The 21,949-nt window shown below is 45.1% G+C and overlaps 1 protein-coding gene across 4 annotated transcripts in view; it reads left to right on the top strand.

Annotated features, from left to right (window-relative positions):
- DNAH17 (dynein axonemal heavy chain 17) overlaps positions 1–21,949 on the top strand; it is a 12,633,448-nt gene that overhangs the window by 6,297,475 nt on the left and 6,314,024 nt on the right. The gene's annotated exons all lie outside the window — the stretch shown is intronic.

Genomic DNA, 21,949 nt, shown 5'->3' with positions numbered 1-21,949 from the left:
ATTTGCAAATCCAGATCAGAAAGTATTCTATTCATGGTTTGCCCCACTCCTGAGTGGATAAAGTGGACAAGGGGGTTATCGTGTTCGTCTACCAATCCACAATTGTCATTGTTAGAGCAGGGATGAAGGTTAAAATCTCCTCCCCAGATTACATGGGAATTTTCTTTTTTCTGTTTAGGATGACAATGTTCAACTATTTTTTTCTTCAATTCGTGAAAGAACGGCTATGAAGTTATCATCCTCTAGGTTGTTATATATGTTGATTATTGTAATGGGGAGATTTTTGCCAATTATAAGGTTGAGGATCTGGAAATTCGGTAGTAGATCTGCCTTGTAAATCTTTGTGTCAGCAATTGTATTTACCAGGTAGATTACCAGTCCCCCTTTGGGTCTGCCTGAAGTGCTGGGAAGGGCTAGAGATGTAAATGTCCTGTACCCCATGAGGTGAAGGGGGGTCGTTGCCCAAGTCTCTTGTAGGCAGATGATTTGTGTGTGCTTCAAGAAGCCGGCAGCCGAACCATCCTCGATTTTGTTTCCGAGGCCAGCCACATTCCAAAAAACTATCGAAAGGTGGGTAAATGTATTGTCTGAGGCTGTGTTTTTCATTTGTGAAGGGGCGGGAGGGGAGGTGCGAGGATCCGGAGTTATTCGAGAGGCCTCCGGACTTTTGATTTTTGGTCAATCGACCATTTCCAGGGCGCTGAACCTGTTCGTGGTCGATATACCTCACCAATTTTGTCCATTGGTGTTATCTCTGTAGTTGGATCCAAATAATTGATGAGGTGGTCTCTCCCACTGCTCCCAAGTTCTAGATCTGTTTTGCGGGCCCACGAACTGCCAAGGTACTTCTCTCTGCTGGTGATTTCGATTTACTAACCACCAGGAGTCATCGTGGTTGCTATAACACTGTGGTAGCCTTGGCCCAGCGACCTCTAGCTCCCACGGCTGCGGAATTGGTTTCCGCCAGATGTTATCAGTGTGGCGAGTATGATTGTGGGTGTTATACCTTTTTGGGTAGAAGTAGGACAACAATCTTGTTGCGATCCCCCCCGAGGTGCTGTTGAATTCCCCGGAGCAGATGTACTCGGCTATACTGGGATCCTCAAAGGTGATTACGATGCAATCACCCCGGAGAGTTTTTTTCCTATAACCTACCCACGGGGTCCGACATACTGACGCTATTCTGCTGTTCCAGGGAGACGGGACGGGGCGGTTTGTATTCAACCAATGCTGAACCTTGTTCTGTAGAGACCAATTGGGTTCAGTTCCCTCACCTGTGAGTTCGGGTACCCCTGTCATAACTACCACGTATGGAGATGCCTCAGGTGGCATATTTAGAGTAGGTCTTTGATCAATAGGCCTTCCTGGGGCACTTTTTGGTTTTGGTGGGTTTGTGTTTATTGCGGCAGGGGTACTAGGAACGGGTGTGTTTATAATTGGGGTGGTTGCTGTTGGAGTTACTTGGCAGTTGGTTTGTAAGGAAATGGTCAAGGGCTTGGGAACTGGTTTTTGTGCAACAGGAGGATTAGCTAGTGTTAGAAGGGTTGGTGTAGATTGTGTTTTGGTCTGTGGGGGAGGTAGAGTTACAGATTTCTTAACTGCAGGAAGAGTAATCGGCGAACTTTGGGGTGGTTTTGGATGAGGTTGTAAGGGAATATGTTTAAGAGAGCCTAAAATTTTTGTTACTTGACTCTCAATATTGGTGAGTCTGGATTCTAGTGGGCGAATGTATGAATTCAGGAGAGAGGCTATCTCCTTAATTAGCCTCGCTAGTTCTCTCTCTCTACCTGATTGCTGTGGGGTTGAGGGTTCTGGAGTTAAGGAATCTTGTAAATCGTGTGGTAATTGATGTACTATTACAACATTATTTGTTGGGGGAACAGAGTGATGGGAGAGTGTTGGAAAGTTTGTGTCATCGACCAAAATTGCATGATCGGTTGCTTTGGTATTTTCGGTGAGTTCGGAATTTTTCCTTACGTTCCTTTTCTTTATAGCTCCCTCCCGCCTCCCTCTCATTTGCCTCGTTTCTTCAGGCGTTGGATCAGGGAAAATGTCAGGGTTTTTTTCCAGATCGCTTTCTGTAAAAGTTACTGAGATTTGTGATGCTGAAAGGTCTATATTATTTGGAAGACTAAGCCTATTTGCGATCACCATGGTTTGGCTAGGTGCTGACTGTACTTCTGGGGTTTTTGCAGTTGCCAGTAGTCCCAGTGAGGATCGACGAGCGATTTCAAGTTCGGTTGAGACTCTCCTCTCAATTAGACTTATGCTTTGGTCGATAAATGTGTTTGCTTTAGCTAAAAAGTCATCCATTGGGCCCAATAGTATTTCTCCTATACCATTCTTTTTTGGTTTTTTCTGCTTGCTAGATCTTGTACTCATTTTTGTGGTCATTTTCCAATATTTAAGCGTTGGGAGCTCTTTTTATGTTAACTATCAAGTTATAAGAGTATTCAATTAAGATGGTTAATACCTGTGTTGGAACGACCAGGATGTAGAACTTAGGGGGGTGGGCCGGACCGGACTCTCACGTTCTCGAACGGCCTCAAACGGCCCGCTCTTTGCCCGGTCTTCGCCCCGGGCTCCGACCCGCGTGCGTCCCGCTGCGCGGAGGAAGTAGTATAAGTTATATACTTCTGGACGGTGGGCGTGTCCGTGGGCGTCTCCGCCGGGGGAAGAGGAACCAGCTGTGCAACGTAGAGGTTGCTGGTCCTCGCAGTCCCCCGGCTTGTTGGTGGTGAGCTCAATTGCCTAGCCTCGACCCAGGGGACTCAAGCTGGGAGCGCTGTGCACGCCCTGCCGATTGCAGGGCTCGCTCACACCAGCGAGTCCTCGTAGAGGGGAGGCGGCACGCAGACAAAACGGGAACAAAAGGCAAAACGGAGCTCTACTCCCTCCGTGGACAGTGCAAGCAGCACGCTACTGTGATCAGCTGAGTGAGTGGCACCCGCGAAGCGGGTGTCACGAAAGGTATTAGGCTGATGGGCGTGTCCGTGGGCGTCTCCGCCGGGGGAAGAGGAACCAGCTGTGCAACGTGGAGGTTGCTGGTCCTCGCAGTCCCCCGGCTTGTTGGTGGTGAGTTCAATTGCCTAGCCTCGACCCAGGGGACTCAAGCTGGGAGCGCTGTGCACGCCCTGCCGATTGCAGGGCTCGCTCACACCAGCGAGTCCTCGTAGAGGGGAGGCGGCACGCAGACAAAACGGGAACAAAAGGCAAAACGGAGCTCTACTCCCTCCGTGGACAGTGCAAGCAGCACGCTACTGTGATCAGCTGAGTAAGTGGCACCCGCGAAGCGGGTGTCACGAAAGGTAATAGGCTGATGGGCGTGTCCGTGGGCGTCTCCGCCGGGGGAAGAGGAACCAGCTGTGCAACGTGGAGGTTGCTGGTCCTCGCAGTCCCCCGGCTTGTTGTTGGTGAGTTCAATTGCCTAGCCTCGACCCAGGGGACTCAAGCTGGGAGCGCTGTGCACGCCCTGCCGATTGCAGGGCTCGCTCACACCAGCGAGTCCTCGTAGAGGGGAGGCGGCACGCAGACAAAACGGGAACAAAAGGCAAAACGGAGCTCTACTCCCTCCGTGGACAGTGCAAGCAGCACGCTACTGTGATCAGCTGAGTGAGTGGCACCCGCGAAGCGGGTGTCACGAAAGGTAATAGGCTGATGGGCGTGTCCGTGGGCGTCTCCCCCGGGGGAAGAGGAACCAGCTGTGCAACGTGGAGGTTGCTGGTCCTCGCAGTCCCCCGGCTTGTTGGTGGTGAGTTCAATTGCCTAGCCTCGACCCAGGGGACTCAAGCTGGGAGCGCTGTGCACGCCCTGCCGATTGCAGGGCTCGCTCACACCAGCGAGTCCTCGTAGAGGGGAGGCGGCACGCAGACAAAACGGGAACAAAAGGCAAAACGGAGCTCTACTCCCTCCGTGGACAGTGCAAGCAGCACGCTACTGTGATCAGCTGAGTGAGTGACTAGGTGTGTGAGTAACTCTGTGGATGAGTGTCAGTGTGTGAGTGTCTGTATAGGTGTATGAGTCGATATGATAGTGTTCTATTGATGAGTGGCTGTATGTATGAGTGATTGTATGGGTGAATGAGTGGATGTGTGTGTAGACCTAGAAATTAGTGAGTGCGTATGTAGTTACTGGTATTGGTGTGTCAATAATTTCAGGAATGGTAGTTTGTATTTAACACTGGGTGTATCAAAGGTTAAATTAGAGTGTGAGGAGGTGCATCGTATTATCACATGGATGATGTCATCAGTGATATCATCAGTGATGTCATTTGAGATGTCATCAGTGATGTCACCAGTGATGTCATTTGAGATGTCATCAGTGATGTCATCAGTGATGTCACTGACCATGTCATGAATGATGTAATATGTGACATCATCAGCAGTGGATTGCGGGCGCGCGAGTTATAGTGAGTCCAACTAACTATAACGTGGGAATTTCAATGGTTTTGTATGAGTAAAATGTTCAGCTAACTATAACTGGTGTGAAACCTATGGTTTTTTCAGTGAATTTGAAAGTTTTTTAAATGCTAATTCCTAACTATAACGAGTGTGAAACCTATGGTTTTTTCAGTGAATTTCAAAGGTTTTTTAAATGCTAATTCCTAACTATAACGATTGTGAAACCTATGTATTTTTAGTGAATTTCAAAGGTTTTTTAAATGCTAATTCCTAAGTATAACGTTTGTGAAACCTATGGTTTTTTCAGTGAATTTCATAGTTTTTTAAAAAAGTTAATTCCTTTGTATATCGACTTTGTAACCTACAATTTTTTTTATTTTTTATTAGCTGTTTTTTATAACTATTAATTATAATTCATTTTTTTTTTATTATTTGTTCACTGTATTTTTCTTTTTTTTAATCATTTTTTCCTGGTGCGCTCATGGTGCGCGCACTGGTAAGCTTACCCGTATCATTTTGTCTTGGAGCGCTCAGGGTGCGCGCACCGGTAAGCTCTCCCGAGAGCGCAGCGAGAGCGCTATTTCTGCGTTCGTAAAAAAAATATGTATGAAAACTAAATAATAAGGCAAGACATTCAGTACCATACTTATAAAAGCAGTATTTTTGATTTTCCGAATGAAAATGATTTTGCATTTCCGTAAAGCTACCAAAATGTCACTCAGGCGCGGCGCGTAAGCGCACCCGGAAGCGCCTACGTTCGCGCCCGTAAGTACCCCCGGAAGCGCTCCGGTGCGCGCATAGAGGAAGAGGCTCCTCAGCCTAGAGTAAAGGAGCATTTCATATGGAAATTTTTTTCAATACCTGCAGACAAAAAAAAAGTAAATGCTCCAAAGGTGGAGTGCCTAATTTGTCACACTGTCCTGTCACGGGGTGACCCTACCAGAAAATACTCATTTGGAAATTCAACCATGATTCGGCACGTCCAGAGGAGGCACCTTCAGAACTATGCCCGGGAGAGTGTCAGGGCTCTGGCGCGAGAGGCTCCAAGGGATGGTGCTTCTTCTTCAACTGGAGGAGCAACTGTATCGGTGAGGGGGCGACCAGACCAGCTGATACCAAATATTCAGCCTGTTTTCAACGGAATCACAATCAAATGCAAAGATTGTGATGAATTACTTTGTTATGGTGAACAAAGTATTTTGAACATTGTCCGAACCCGAGAAAATCACCGCTGCCGTCCCCACCCTTAATTTTGATTCTTTTTTTTGCTCCTGTTGAGCAGTTTGCCATTCCCTGTTTTTGTTTTTGTTGAGAAAAAAACGAAAAAAGAAGAAAAAAAAGTTATTTTTAGAACTACCTCCAAATCTCAAAAAAGAGCTGTATTCTTAATAAAATCAAAAAGAGTAACTGAAGTGGAGTGCAGTAAGAGAGGAGAGGAAAATGAGTGAGAAAGTAAAGAAAGGTACGAGAGGGAAAGGAAGTGAAGTAGGGGGACTGAAAGAAGGTGAGTGTGGGAAGTGAGTGACGAGAAGGAGAGTGAACATGTAGAATGAGGATAAGTGAAGAAAATGTAGTAAAGGAACGGGGGTGTGGAAGGGTAAAAAAAAAGCAGTGATATTTAGGAAAGAGTGGAGATACAGACTGGATAAAGGCAAGTGATTGTGAGACAAGGTGAGTAAGGGAGTGAAGAGACAGTGAAAGTGAAAGAAAAAGTGAGAGTAGAAGACTGAGTGAGGGAGGAAAGAAACATAAGTGAGGGAGTGTGGCTGTGTTATAGGGAGTGAGTGTGACAGAAGAGGAGTGACAGACTAAGGGGTCAGAGAGAATAAGGCTAACAGAGAGAGAATGAGGGAAGGGGAGTGTAGAAGTAAGAGGACAGAGGGAGTAAGAGAAGGAATTAGTGAAGTGGAGTAAGGAGAGTAAGGGAAGGGAAAACAGTGAAGGAGTAAAGAAAGGGAAGTGAGAGGAAGGAAAGTAAAGGAGAAAGTCTGAAAGAAGGTGAGTGTGGGAGTATGGCTGAGTTATAGGGAGTGAGCGTGACAGAAGAGGAATGACAGACTAAGGGGTCAGAGAGAATGAGGCTAACAGAGAGAGAATGAGGGAAGGGAAGTGTAGAAGTAAGAGGACAGAGGGAGTAAGAGAAGGAATTAGTGAAGTGGAGTAAGGAGAGTAAGGGAAGGGAAAACAGTGAAGGAGTAAAGAAAGGGAAGTGAGAGGAAGGAAAGTAAAGGAGAAAGTCTGAAAGAAGGTGAGTGTGGGAGTATGGCTGAGTTATAGGGAGTGAGCGTGACAGAAGAGGAGCGAGAGACTAAAGGGATGGAGAGAATGAGGCTAACAGAGAAAGAATCAGGGAAGATGAGTGTAGAAGTAAGACGACAGAGGGAGTAAGAGAAGGAATTAGTGAAGTGGAGTAAGGAGAGTAAGGGAAGGGAAAAGAGTGAAGGAGTGAAAGAAAAGAAGAGAGAGAAAGTAAAGTAAAGGACAATGTCTGAAAGAAGGTGAGTGTGGGAGTATGGCTGAGTTATACGGAGTGAGTGTGACAGAAGAGGAGTGAGAGACTAAGGGGACGGAGAGAATGAGGCTAACAGAGAGAGAATGAAGGAAGGGGAGTGTAGAACTAAAAGGACAGAGGGAGTAAGAAAAGGAGCTAGTGAAATGGAGTAAGGAAAGTAAGCGAAGGGAAAAGAGTGAAGGTGCAAAGGAAGGGAAGAGAGACGAAGGAAAGTAAAGGAGAAGGTCTGAAAGAAGGTGAGTGTGGGAGTATGGCTGAGTTATAGGGAGTTAGTGTGACAGAAGAGGAGTGAGAGACTAAAGGGATGGAGAGAATGAGGCTAACAGAGAGAGGATGAGGTAAGAGGAGTATAGAAGTAAGAGGACACAGGGAGTAAGACAAGGAATTAGTGAAGTGGAGTAAGGAGAGTAAGGGAAGGAGAGGTGGTGTGCATTTTACAGATGAGGGGAATAGAGTTTTCCTCTTGAATATAAGACTCGGCATTGGTACCTACTTGTAGGTACAAAAAACACCCACATAACACAACAGCTCTTTTCAGAGCTAACTTACCTCTAAACACTCTACTTTATTTTTTTACTCCATTTTCCCCGTGGTGCGTTCAGGGTGCGCGTACCGGAGAGCGCACCTGGGAACGCACCCAGCACTTACCCCATGAAAATTACAAAAAAAAAAAGTTTTTTTGCCCTTCAGGGTCCTTCTAGGCCCCCTCAGAAAACCTAGGGGGTCAGGGGGTATCTACCCTGCCCCCTTTTAATTATTTCCCCTTTCTTTTTCACCTCTTGTGTCTCGATTCTACCGAGACACAAGATGGCGGACTCTCCGGACTGTTTAGAATGTTGACAGAAACCGACAGCCAATCAGCTTTCCGCTCGCGCAGTCCTGTAGCGCGCCGGGTGAACTCCCCGGTACGCGTACCGGTGAGCGCTCAGAGCGCGCCTACAGATATATATGTGTTTTTGAAGTTAATTTTCAAAAATAACACTGGAGCAAATTTCACCAAATATAGCAAAGGCACATCTGCGTACCAGTCCCTACAATTTTGCCAAGTTTGGCGTAATTCCATTCAGCAGTTCGGGCTGTAGACTTGTCAGACCGTCCTATGGAAATTAACATGGGGAAAACACGTTTTGGGACCCCCCTTTTTTCTCAGCCCCCACTTCACGAATCCCCCCGAAACTTCCAGGGAAGAAGCGGAGGGGAGCTGGCCAAAATTTTCGAAAATTACACACAAATTCCTCAACCGGCGCCAGAGTTATTCCCAATAGAATGTTGCCGATTTCCTATGGTAGCCAATCCTAACTATAACTACCTACTGGCGACTGCCAGTAGGTAATATATATCTAGTGAAGTGAGCAAGGCGGAGGCTTCCGCCGAAACGCATCTTTTGCAGCATTATGGAATAAAACTTTCTTTCTTGAGTTGAAAATTCACGGTGTCAGTGCCTTCCGTAATTGGTGTGGAGTTGGACTGGTAATCAATTTATATATATATAATATATGATTGTGTTTCCGGGGTCCCGCGCATGGGCGGGAAAGTTCTAGTGCTTATGACTTTGATGAGGATACCCCTGGCAGAGAACTAGGATTACATGTAAGTAACTAATCCTTATTTGACTGCCGCAATGTGTGTACAATGACAACATCAATGGCTATAAAGTTGTTGTCTTTCTGTTTTTTTGTTGGGTAGTAAACAACGGGCTACCTTGATTTTGCATGTAGCCACCCTCCCCAAAAAATTGTGTTTTTGTTGCAGCACCCACACCCAACACACACTTTCTGCCTAGCCTTGGATGCAACCTTGACCAAGGTGTACTGGGTCCCTACTACCAGGTTCCTAGTACTAGTGTTTGTAGGAAGGTGGAATCTGACTACATGGTTGCCCCCACTTTTGTCCTGGTGTTTTGATGGTTTTTGACTTAGTTTGGCTGGGATCCTGCTATTCAGAGCCCCAGCCTATCTCCTTTCTCATCTAAAAATAATTCCTTGTACTTTAGGTACACTCCAATTTGGTTACTGAGGTACCCTTATGAGTCCCTAGTATATGGTACTCTAGGTACCAGGGGCATAGGTACCCCAGAGGCCTACCAGGGCCTGAAACATGTATTATGCCACCCCTGGGAAGCCTTCCAAAATGACACCACATGTCTGCTACTGAAGCCTGTGTAAAGTGGTGTATGCACCCCTTACTTAGATATAGGTTCCCTATATCTACCTTATATCACTACATATAAACCTATCAGTCACCCCTAAGGCAGGCCTTATCAATTCTGAAGGTAGGGCGCTGGGTTTTGAGTGGGAGGATGCCCATGCATGAGCAGGACCCCTCTGCTGTTGTATGGCGTTTCCAAATCCGAGTGAAATTTCCCGATATGTGCCCTTATATAGGTACAATTCACATTGCCCTAATATAGTCATAGAAATCATATCCATATTTAGGTATAGGCCATGCAGTCCAAATACAGGCATGGCTACTTCCACCCGTACCAAAAAGCCACAAAGATTTCTTGGAAAATCGGCTTAAGCAGTCAGGGACATCCCCTTGCTTGAATATTGATTTGTCCAATAACTCATGGAGTTTACAAAGAACTACCATTCCCTTGGGGTTCTTTACAGACGTTATTATGATCGACTTTACGTCAAACTAGGTACCTTCAAGGAATAGATATGCCTTCACTTGCTCTAGCAAACACACAGTGGTTCAGGGCAGCTCGACTATCTACTTGCCCAATGCAGCTCGCTATAGCAAGTGCCGAAGGAATACGACCCTCCAGCTGATGCACTGATCGAGAAGCTGTCCTTTCTCTCGCTGAGAATCCAGCTCAAGTGTTTCCAAGCTCCCCTCGCGGGGTGTTGGGAAATCGAGTCCCGAGACAGAGATACCAGACCTCCTTCGTTCTAAACTAAGGTATGGAGCTAATTAGACCTTAAAGAGAAATCTTGGATAGATTCTTTGCAAAGAAACTAAACCTATGCTACACCACACTTACTTCTTCTCTCGTACTAGACTTAGGTTAGGTACATCGGGGTAGGCGAATTTTAGAAGCACCAGTTGAGTAATTTTAGCCTTTGTTATTTATGTATGTATTTATCTATGGTTTAGAAACCATACAATGCTTTTACAGTATTATTTTATAATACTCTTCACGCTGTATGCATTATACTTTGCAGCCTGTTTTACAATTGCAGCAGTTCACTTTACTTGCATGAGAAAGAAGACTGTTCAATAAATCCCATTTATTGAAAATGCCCGTCTCTCTATTTCTTCACCTCTGATGAAACAAAGCATGCACGATTGACTGAGTAAAACATCTACCTATTGTTTCCACGACTCTGAAGATAAGTTTTTTCTTGGGGAAACAATGTTGTCATGTTTATGCGGTTGTCAGAAACGAATCCCTTCTTGTTTATTCGAGAAAGTTTCTAGTGACCTCTGAGCTAGCTGGCAATTAAGTTTAATATATTCGATAGAGACCAGGTAGACATAAGTCCTACGTCAAATCTATAGGATATATTATTCCAATGCGCAGAGCCTATTGGGAATATAGGAACTACACTACATGGCGCTCAACATTTGGTAAGGCACTAATTAAACGCTAGATACTAGAGTAACTCAGTCGTGCTTTTCACAGAGACCCCTTTTTCCCTTAAAATAGTCCAATAGACGTCTGGAGTGGGTAAAAGGATAAAATATCCGCCATAAGTGAGTGGGACGAAAATCCTATGAATTCGTTTTTGGTTTGTTCAACTTTGAAGGATACAGTGTTCCAAAATATTGTGCACCTTATCTTTGTTTCCTTGAAACTTGCTGTGCAACTTTCATTAAACAATGTCGAATAACGGCAGCAATAACGCAAGCGGTGGAGCTGCAGCAACTGCAACTCACCCGGGCTTAGGCATTACAGGTTTCCAACAAGACGACCCGGATGCTATAATCATCCCGGAAAACTTAAGGAAAATCATCACTGTCATAGAGGCACATGAATATCAGCAGACAGAGGTATTCTATTCATGGATTTTCTTCCCTGAAGCAAATTCAGTAACACATGTGTTTCACTTCTACAAAGAAGAGGAACCTCCAACGGAATACACTCCTTTCGAGGATGTTGAAATTCTACTAACTTACCAAGAGCATGCACTCTGGTTTAAAGGCGCCTCACAACATCAAAATCACATTACCAGGCTCGGTCCACTAGGTAGACCAGGAGCAACATGGCCGGTGTTAGACCTGGCATCTTTGGCGTGAGTCTCCATTCCATTTTGACAGATTGCCTCCTCTGTTTTGATATGTTTTTGCTGGATTTATGCTTTGGGCACTGTGCCACTGCTAATCAGTGCCACAGTGCAAGTGCTCCCTATGTTAAATTAATGTACTAATTGGCTATTCCATGATTGGGTTATTTGATTTATCTGGCAGCCCCTAGTAAACTGCACCATGTGTGCCCAGGGCTTGTAAATCAAATGCTGCTAGTGGGCTTGCAGCACTTGTTGTGCCACCCACAGAAGCAGCTTATAGGCCTGCCATTGCAAGGTCTGTCTGCAGTCTAGCACTGCCATGTCAACTTGGCCAAGTGCACCCACTTTCCAGTCCCTAAACCTTTCCTTTGCTTCCTTTGCTTCATATTAGACACCCCAATGGTAGGCCCAAGGGCAGGGTGCATTGTAAGTATAAGGTAGGACATGCTCTGATGTGTGTAGCATGTTCTAATAGTGAATTATAGCCATTTTCTGTTTTTTACTATTGAAGGCTACCTGTTCTCATAGGCCAGAATGGGCAGTTAGATTATTACATTATTATAATCCTAACTGACTCAGGGAACACGGTAGAAATTCAAATTTAGTATGCCTGAACTCAGAATAATAAAGTACATATTTTAGTAAAGTTTATTTTAATATTCTGTGTTTGCAAATACCACTTTTAGAAAGTAGGTCTTTGCTTTCCTAAACATTTGAGCCTGCCTCTGCTGGGTTGTGTATTCCTTGTCTGGGTTTGTGAGCGACAGGGCTAGGGATTCCAGGAGAAAGCCTGGGAAAGCCCAGTGGTGAATAGAGAGATCTGCATCTAGATGGAAGGGTGGAGTTGCACCTGGAACCTGAATAGGGCTTGGCCTTCCTTCTACAATGCTGGCTCCACCCCCTGTGGCTTGTCTGATGTCTCTGCCCTGCACTGTGAAAAGAGAGGAGGAATCATGTCAACAGAGTGCTCCAGAGCTGTATCTTCCCTACCCTGTGCTGGCTCCACCTCCTGTGGGGCCTCTGATGTCTCTGCCCTGCACAGTGAAAGGAAGAAGAGAGTCATGTAAACAAAGTGCTCACAAACTGGTTTGGACTAGGCATAAGCCTCTCTGCCCTCGGAGAACAAAGGATTTTTGGGGTATAAATATTGGGACCCTGATCCCAAGAAATTAGATCACTTCTGGAACAAGAAACCTTTCTGCCAAGGAGAAGAACCAAGGAATCTGCAGGAGTTGTACTGCCCCTCTGCCAGTTTGCTGTTTGCTGGGTTGGCCTGCAGTGGTTGCTTCATTGCCAAGGGAAAGGAGAAGGACTTTGTAAGGACTTTCATCTACAGAATATTCTCCAAGGGCTTGAACTGTGCTTGCCTCCTGCTGAAGTCTCAAGGCCAAAAGACATCACCTTCAGCTCCCTCCTGAATTTCCTTGCTGGGAATTCTGACTCCAGTCACTTGTGTGCCGCCAGGAGCTGGAAACGCGACGCATCGAGAAGAAGAGTGTCGCAGCTGCAGCTGAAATCATCGCAACGCCGGAGAAGCGACCCTTCGCCGCATCTCCCTGGAAGCGTTTGTTCATCGAAGCTGCCTGCTGTCGCATCGCCGGAGAAGCGTAACAACATCGAGAGAGTCGCCATCGCATCACCGGAGAAGCGTGTTGCAGGGCCGGTCGCGGCTCCAACGTACAGACTCGTCCCAAGGCTGCCCGGGTGTCATCGCATCGTCATCGCATCGCCACATCAAGGGGGCCATCTTCTCGCATCGCACCCGGATCATCGCATCGCATCAAGGCACCATCTTGCGCACGACAACGGGCCCGCGGGCCGAGAATCTACGCATCACCTCCGCACCGTAAGGCTCACGACGAGTCCCCTACTCTGCGCAAGCATTGAGGAAGGACGCAACCGTTCCCCGGGTCACGGAACCGATGCATCTCCCCTTTTGCGAGCCTTTTGTTCACTTTGCGTTACGCATCCAGGTACTTTGTTGAGAACTTTGTCGCATTTACAAACAACTTGAACTAAGAGACTTTAATCATCTTTTAAGTAATCTTAAGTGTAGTATTGTGGATTTTTGTCGTTTGTGGTCTTGTGTTTAAGTCTATATAAAGAATACTTATTTTTATAAAACCTGTGTTGTGTCCATCTGGAGAGTTTTCACTGTATTACTGTGTATATTCACAAATGCTTAACACACTGCCTCTGAGATAAGCTTTGAGATAAGCCTGTCTGCTCATGCCAAGCTACCAAGGGGGTGAGCAGGGGTTATTAAGGAGTGTAATCCCCTTATCCTGATTTAGAAGTAAGGGTCCCTATTTGGACAAAGGTGATAACTATTGCCAACTAGAGACCCCCAGATCTAACATTGGTGGTCAGCGGTGGGATTTGGACTTTGAATTTGTGTTTCATATACAGTAATAGGTGTAAACTACTAGTGAGTGCAGACCAAACGTGACCACATACGTTTTTTTAGAATCCTTTTTCCTTGGACTGTTAGTTTTTTCCTGAAAACTCCCAATTTCTACTACCATGAGTAAACCAACATCTGTTGCATCTATGGATTTTGCTTTTGAAGAAGAGAGATTGGAAACCTACACTGTGAAACAGCTCAAGTATCTCTGCAGGAAATTAAAAGTTGCTACACCAGGCATTTCTAAAAAGGAAGACTACCAAAAGGCGCTGAGGCCCTGGGTAGAAGCTAGAAATGCCCCATATCTTGTGGTGGAGCCTGTTGGGGATGCAGATGGGAAAATTGATGAGCAAGAATTTCCAGCCAGGGAAGGGGTGCCGTCCCCACCTGGCAGCAGCATCTCTTCCAAAGACCTGTCCCCCAGAGACTTGGAAGACAGGGAGAGAAATGGGGCACACAAGCTGCAGATGGCTAAGCTTAAGATGGAGAGTCAGAGGGAAACAGAGAATAACAGGTTGCCTTTGGAAAGGGAGAAAATTAGAATGGAGCATGAGAGAATGTTGAGGGAGTTAGAGATCAATTCCTCTGGTGGCAGCGCACCGTCTGTACATATTCCCAAGGATGTCATCAAAGATTTTCACAAAGGTGAAGAAATTGGGCAGTGGTTTGCAGCCTATGAGATAGTAATGTTGGCCCACCGGGTCCCTGAGAAGGATTGGGGAGCGGGGTTGTGGGGTCGCTTTATAACTGAAGTTAGGGATTCTTTATTAGACTTGCCCAGTTCTCATAGAATGTCACGCCCACATGAAGGAAGCACTGATGACAAGGTATGGGTTAACTCCAGAGCTCTATAAACAGAGGTTCAGAAATTGTAAGAAAATGGAGGGAACCACTTGGGTAGAATATGTGTCTTTCTTTTGCAGAGCTATGGATGGTTGGGTGAGGGGTAGCAATTGTGAGAAGTTAGCCTGGCATTAGATGTCCACTAGTTCTAGTGGGCACCTTGCACCAGTCTAATCGACCCTTATTGATGGTGGCTGTAAAGTCAACCTTATAGAAAGCTATCCTAGTGGTAGCGTGAACCAGCAGTCATCAGGCTAAGACTTCAGTAGGCGAGTTAAGCAAGTTGTTTTATCAATTATAAACCCTTGAGTACCAAATGAAAGGACATCACACAAGGTATATATCTGGTGGTGATGAGGAGTAGTTGGTTCTGTCTGTAATTAGAAAAATGTTGCACGTTAAAAAGCAAGCATTCATCAGTTGTGCCAAAAAGTGTTGCATGTTATGTATGTATTTCATCTAAACACAACCCCTCTGCACTCTTTATAAGGTCAGAGTGAAAAATACAATACAAGTCACACAATTAATATACGATAAGTTGCACAGTATATGTTATGCCCTAGGGGCCTCACAAACCATATACTAAGAAAGTGGTATAAGAACTAAGTATGGGCGAAATGACCTATGACCAAGCAACGCACTGGTGGGCTGACCTCCTCGACCAGGAGCAGGACCTGCTCAACCTGCTAGGTGTGGATATCCCTTGCCTTGGTGAGTAGCTATTTAATAACTACTTTGTTTTCTTCTGCTATGTGTTATATTGCTCATATATGTTTTCCCCGAAGAGCAAGAATGCTGCCGATTCGATTACATTGCAGGTAAAATAATGTTTAAATAGCTTCTGAGATTGCAGGTGCTCGCCTCCTCAGTGGTGTTGCTACTATGCTTACTTGTTTGCAACTTTGTGCTCATTTGGATTGAATATGTATAAGTGTAGTACTTTACAGAACTGCGTAATACTAGAGAGACTAGAGACTCAAGTCTAGTCCTTCCTTTGTACTCCTGCTGCCACTAAGAAGAAGAGATAGTGGTGGATTGATAGGTTGAGTATATTATGACTTGTTATTAGTAGTAGGACATTTTTTAGTGGTCTGCAATCATGATGACGGACTGTGTCTGTCACGACGCGTGCTGCTGAGTGCTGGCAGTCATAGTAGAACCATTTTGTTGTTGGTTTAGTTAGTGATTTACATAACTTTCCAAGTAGACGGTCTGCGAATCCAGCAATACTGTACTAGTATCCTCCTAGTTGACCAGATCAGATAGGTCAATACATGTAGTGCAATTGTTGGTAATTTGTTTCCTCGAGATAATTTTAGATTGTGGTCAAAGAAATCAAATATTTCAAAAAAACAATCATCCATGTTTGTGTTTATTTCATGTTCACATTCAGCACCTCCCAGGGGCAAGAAGAGTACACTCCAGACTCCGGCGGAAGAAAGTGGGCAGAAACGGTCCTCTGCAGCCTCTTCTGCTGGCCCCAGTAAGTTGTTTTGTTGTTAATATAATTATACTTCCCTAACTTTTACAGCTCCTATTCATTCCAAACTGTTTCCTAATTCTATTTTTTACAAAATAGTCTTTGATCTTCTTGTAGACTGTTTCTACATTCTTATCCTGCCTCTCTACCATCACTCTCTGTGCTACTACTATTTACTATTATTATGAGTCGGTCTGTGTAGGTAGCTAAGCTTGCCCATGTCAAACGGTGTTAAACAAAACTCTGATCCAGCAATAGCTCTAGAGGCACTGAGTGCAGTCTTCTGGGTTGCCCTTGCTGTGTATTCCAGTCTTCTTAATGTTAGTGCTTTGACAATTTCCAACAACAAAATGTCAATGTCAACCAAGAATATGCTAGTAGTTGGCTTTTTGATTTGATAGTAGCTAGTGTTTCAGGGACTATTCTGCACATACAGTATGGGCAAGAGAAATAGGACATTGTTGATGATAGGTGCAGTTTGACTTTCCACATACCTCAGTCAGAAGTAACTGTGCGGGATTCGGGAGCCCTCACCATGTTGGAACTTCAAGTCCCCCTGGTGGTGATGAGGAGTAGTGGGTTCTGTCTGTAATTAGAAAAATGTTGCACGTTAAAAAGCAAGCATTCATCAGTTGTGCCAAAAAGTGTTGCATGTTATGGCTAAGCATATAAGTTAACACCCCCCCTCAAAACCGTGACTTTTCTTCAGTCCCAATAATTAAAAATTGTATATGTATTAACATTTTCTCTTCCATTACGAGACGAAATAGGGGGTGGTGTATGGCATCTAAAAATATGACATGTTTTTTCTAGGCGTCACAACATCGGATGCGGCACTTCCCACCACCAGTGCCGGGGCCAGCAGCGCGTAGGGGTCCACTCCAGGGGCGGATGCGGCGGCTCCACAAGTGCCACCAGGAGGAGCTGAGGGGGATGGCTCAGCAGCGGCGGACGGTCGTAAGTTATTATATTTCTTACCTATTGACATTTTAGAGTAGGCTCGCAAAGGAGTGTATGATGTACTGTACAGTAGACAGTACACTAGTACAAGTACACTGTACTGTTAAGAACAGTTACTAATTTAGAACTACATTTTTGCCAATCACGGAGAAGACAGTCAACCTTGACTTAGTTATAGCATTAGCGGTGGTAGTTCTCGGGTAAGCAACGGCCCCCTCTATTTGACTTCAACTCAGCTGGGAAACTTTTATCGTGAAGGCAAGTCATATCAGATGATCTTGAGGGATGTGAAGAACGAAAAGGGAAAGAAGGGTGAAAGGAAGGACGAGCGAGTCGTAACAATTATGACTGTAAAGAATGAAACGTGTTTTTGAATGCAGGCAGAGGTGGCTGATAGGAAGGAATCAGATGCATGGCTGCTTGAAGCAAGGATGGTTGGAGGAGAAAGAAAAGATGACTGCCTGTGTGGGTGAATCAGAAAATGCATGTGTGGTGTGCATTGCAATATATCATTTGGGTCAAACTCAAATGCAAGTCAAGAGAGTGGTTTACCAAATAAAATGAAAAGGGTATTTATTGGTTGTTGAGAAAAGGTAAACTTGGTAGAAGTTGAGACATTAAGAAGAATGATAAACGTTTACTTTGGAAGCCTGGGTAGTATCTTCTTCTTTCTCATAGAGAGCAGAGGTGTATGTAGTAGAGCAGATGCTCAGCGGATGTACAGTGTTACTTTGAACAGCATGTCCGTGCCGGAGTGGCAAAGCTGAGGAAATCCAAATACTAGAAGTTGTGATTGTTCAGAAAATTTAAATACTCCCTTGACTAACAGTACAGTAGTTTACTTTGCAAGCACAGCATATATTGTGTATGTATTGTATAGTAGACATTATACCAAGTCAAGTCCCTTCCTCCGGCAAGTATGGGTACCACACTCACTCCCTATGTTATATACTATTGCTGTTGTTCACTCAATCTATCAAAACAAAGCACCTAAAGTTCATCCATCATATAAGCAAAGATCATGTGATCGGCAGGATATTTGATCAGAAATGAATAATCTTCATTTTATTTTTGTAGTAGTCAAGGCCCGGGGGGGCAGTGAGAAATATAAATTACATTGAGCAGTAGCCCTTGATGTAACCGAGTATGGCCAGTGCCACCCCTATAGAAAAGTAAGAGCTTCCTATCCCCACCTGCATATACTGCTTAATGTAATGTCAGTCTGAGTCATCATGGCTTGTGTCTGTTTTTCTTGGGTGCAAGCTGAGTGAGCTGGCATTATGCCAGCTACCACAAGTTCACGTACAAGTAATTTCTTTTGCAAAACAAGAGGAAAAAAGAAGAAGACTGGTGTAGTCTCTAACTCTCTGACTATGTAGTAGTGAGTCCATAGTGCTGCTAGTAGAATTCCTGAATCTCCCACTAATGTCACAGGCCTACAAAGACTGCGGAAAGATACATGCCAACATGTTATACTGTGCTTGCAAGTTGCTGGTGTTACTGTGAGACAACTTTTTGTTGAATTATTTTGACTTAATGTTAAAGACTATTGGCTACAGTATTTTTCTTTCTTTCTTTAAATAGATGCTCCAAAAAAGCTCACCCGCAAGGAGATGGCTGTCCGGGCCAGGGCACGTAAGCTGGAGGCCATTTGCGCTGAATATCGGTGGCTGTGGGCTCGGGAGCAGGAGGAGACGGCAACTATTGCATCCTCCTCCAGTGCCTCCGGGTTCACCAGGCAGCAGCCTCCAGCGAAATGGCGCCGTGGCCCGACAGCCTCCCGTCGCCCCCGCACAACAGCAAAAACAACAGCTGCCCCCCAGAGCCTGGATGGCACGTCTGCGCCGCCTCCGAAAGTGAGTGGACTACCTGGAGCGATTGGCAGAGAAGCAACAGTGCCAGCTCCGGGACCTCTGCAAAGAGGTGCGGGACCTGTTCACAGTGTCGTAATTTGGCAGTACCTAAGTTAGCGTTAAGCTCAGCTACACGAACATTTCTGTTAACTTGACTAAACGTGCGGGGGCCATTTTGTATGTGGTGGCTTCCATTTTGTATGAACATGCGGCCTCGTGGTCAGCGTGCCCTTTTGTCCTTCCTTCATGCCAATGAACCTTTACCCTGCCCAGCAACAGGCTATTTTTAGTAATGATCAGTCTCGCGCATGCGTACATCTGATTTTTGGACTAGAGAGTGGTCACTCCTTAGGAATGTTCCTCCCAACTGACCAGTGGTATTAAACCCCTCCCACATGTTGGCTGTGTTCCAAAAATGCCCTATAATGTACCTAAAACTGTTCTAATGTATACCACCTACCTTTTTATTGCTGTTAAACTGTATAAAAGAGGTCGCGCACCGATGTTCGGTGTGATACTTCTTGCATTACCGAAGGGTGCTGTAGGAATGTACCACCACCCCATGGGGTCCTAATAAACTTGTCTCTTTGCATTTTCAGTTTCCGTGCCAACTTCTGTTCTATGGTGTCCGAGTGTTTCTGCAAGTATGTAGACCTGATGGAACCCGATACCACAATTGGCGACCACGAAGGGACTCATCGGCGACTCGGATGCCCGAAGGAGAGGTCACGACGAAGGATTGGAAACTCGCTATGGATGCGTACGCTGCCACTGAGTGACCCGAGTCTTGGTACCCACTGTGTTTTTCCTTTCCTTCTGATCTGACCTTCCAGGTGGCGCCGGTCTCCGACTGAGATTCTGATCGTTTGGCTTGTCGTGTAGTGCCTGTTTTGGCTGATTCGGCTACGGAACTTGGCAGTTGGAATCTGGACATTTTTGAAGATATTTGGTAAGCTTATGTTTGGTAAGGTAGTCTATTGACACTTACTGTGGCTTTTTGAATTTGAATTTGAATTTGTATGAGTTAGCTAACGTTTGGACCTATGACTTGAATTATATGTGGAGTGCACCTCACATAGGCAGGCATGTAGGGATATTTCTCTGCTTTTGAATTTGTTTGAACGGCACATCGTGCGTAAGTACCCTTAAGTGCCATTTTATGTAATATCGCGTTTTTCCGTGATATTTTGAACATGCCTGTTCTCAGCACACTCCGAGGAATGTGCTGCTTTGGAAATGGTACCACTTATCGATTAAATGAATCTCAGCTGGCTCCCCCAGAGGGGACTCCTAATCGCGAAATGTACATTAAATTTGGCCTTCCTCCCATAATGTATAGCACGTTATGGCACAAATACACTAAACCTGATCGTGAGTTGCAATGGCCACTACATGGGTCATTCGACTTGCGAAAAGTCCAGTATGTAGAACAGTGTTTGTTTCAGCGCAGGTCTAGACAGGATATGTTTGATTGTGTGCGTATGTGGGAGAAAGCGGTGCGTGAACGAATGAAGCGTGCAGAAGCCTTGGCGGACAAAGAGCAGCGAAAGGCTGCTCGGGATAAAGCTTTGCAGCTACAGGAGAAGGAATTGCAGGAACAGAAAGAGAAAGAGAGTCGAGAACGTAACTTGCAGGTTAATGGTCAGTTTCCTATTAGACGTCCTCTTTATCCTGTCTTTACTAATGAATTAGATGATTTTTCATTGTTAGATCGTTGCCCGCCTCCGTATGTTCAGCCTACGGCTCCGGATGAGGACTTGGACGAGGATAGCCAGGATAAACAGCGTACCAGGTTACATACCGAGTGCATGACGGAATTACGTTCGATTGCTCGTAAACTTAACAGTGATATTATAACTGTGTCAGGGGTTAATGATCTTATGAGTCAGTGGTCTGACAAGGAACGGTTGTATTTTTTAAATCATTTTACAGATGAAGTTGTTGAGCGGTTTAGAAAACACTCTCCTGAGTTGGAACCTAAAGATATATCAGTTGGTCGTGAGAATTTTCGTAAAGGTATTTTTGCTCTTTCAGATGCGGACGAATTCTTCCGGCGGTTGGTTCAGTTACGAGATGAGGCGACACAATTGCGAGCGGCGAACAAGGCATCAGAGCAATCAGCGTCTGGATCGACGGAAAATACCCGAGTGTGCCCTATTTATGGATCAGATAAGAGTGTTGCGATTAATGTTTTGCCTATGCGGGAAGCTGCACCTTTGTATGTCCCTCCTAAAGGGGATGGTACGGATGAGGATAAGACGTCTAAGGATTCAAAGGGCTATTTTATATATAATTGGGTTTATACACCATGGAATAGAGCAGATGTTATGGCACTTAAGAATGCTTTGCTTGACCCCCGTAAAAATCCAGCAGCTTTCTATGAAGGTGTGGAGGGTGCTATTTCTTCGTGTATCATGACGTTAGTTGATATCGATCTTTTCTTTGGGCTGATATTGCCTCCTGATATGTGGAGGATGATTCGTAAGTTTGACGATCGAACGATATTAGGTGCAGATTGGAAGGACATAGTGAGAGCTGGTTCAGATAGGGAACCTGCAAGTAAACCGTGTCAGTTGATTTTAGATTTGCCAACAGCTATCTTGAATAAATTAAAAACGCTTGTCCCTCCTAAGAAAATAGATTGGACAGTGTTAGCGTCGTGTAAGCAGAAGTCAGACGAATCGGTTTCTGATTTCTTTTCACGTTTTGAGGAAGCATTCCATGATTACAGTGGTCAATCATTAACAGAGGACACGGGCAGGCACTTATTCGTAGATAAGTATGTGACTAATCTCCTACCGGAGATTGCAAAACGATTAAAGGCTAGTGAAAGTTCATGGACCACGGCAACGCCTGCCTCCTTATTAACTATGGCTCAGTATTATGAACATCAGGAACTAGAGGCTAAAGAAAGTAGTGATAAGAAAGCGAAGGACTTAAAGACGAAAGTGATGTTGGCACAGGTTTGTGCTACGCAATCGAGAGGGAACGATAGGGGTAGACGAGGATCGTACGTTACGACTCCCCCTCGTTCCGACATTTCTGAGGATCAGTGTGCATACTGTAAGCAGTTTGAACATTGGCTCGCAGATTGTCCGGTACTTCGTGAACAGCGTAGTCAGAGGGGTCGAGGAAGTGGAAGGTCACGGAATAGTTATTCAGGACCAAGAGGTGGAGCGAATGATCGTGGTAGGTTTGAAGAGAGGGGTCGTGGTCAGGTTGAACATAATACTTTTGATCGGCGGAATCAATACCAGATAGCTGG

The sequence above is a fragment of the Lissotriton helveticus genome, chromosome 7, assembly GCF_964261635.1.
Source record: "Lissotriton helveticus chromosome 7, aLisHel1.1, whole genome shotgun sequence".
In the NCBI taxonomy this organism is placed as follows: domain Eukaryota; kingdom Metazoa; phylum Chordata; class Amphibia; order Caudata; family Salamandridae; genus Lissotriton; species Lissotriton helveticus.
The sequence above is the reverse complement of the archived record's forward strand: the minus strand, read 5'-3'. Positions and strand labels throughout refer to the sequence as shown.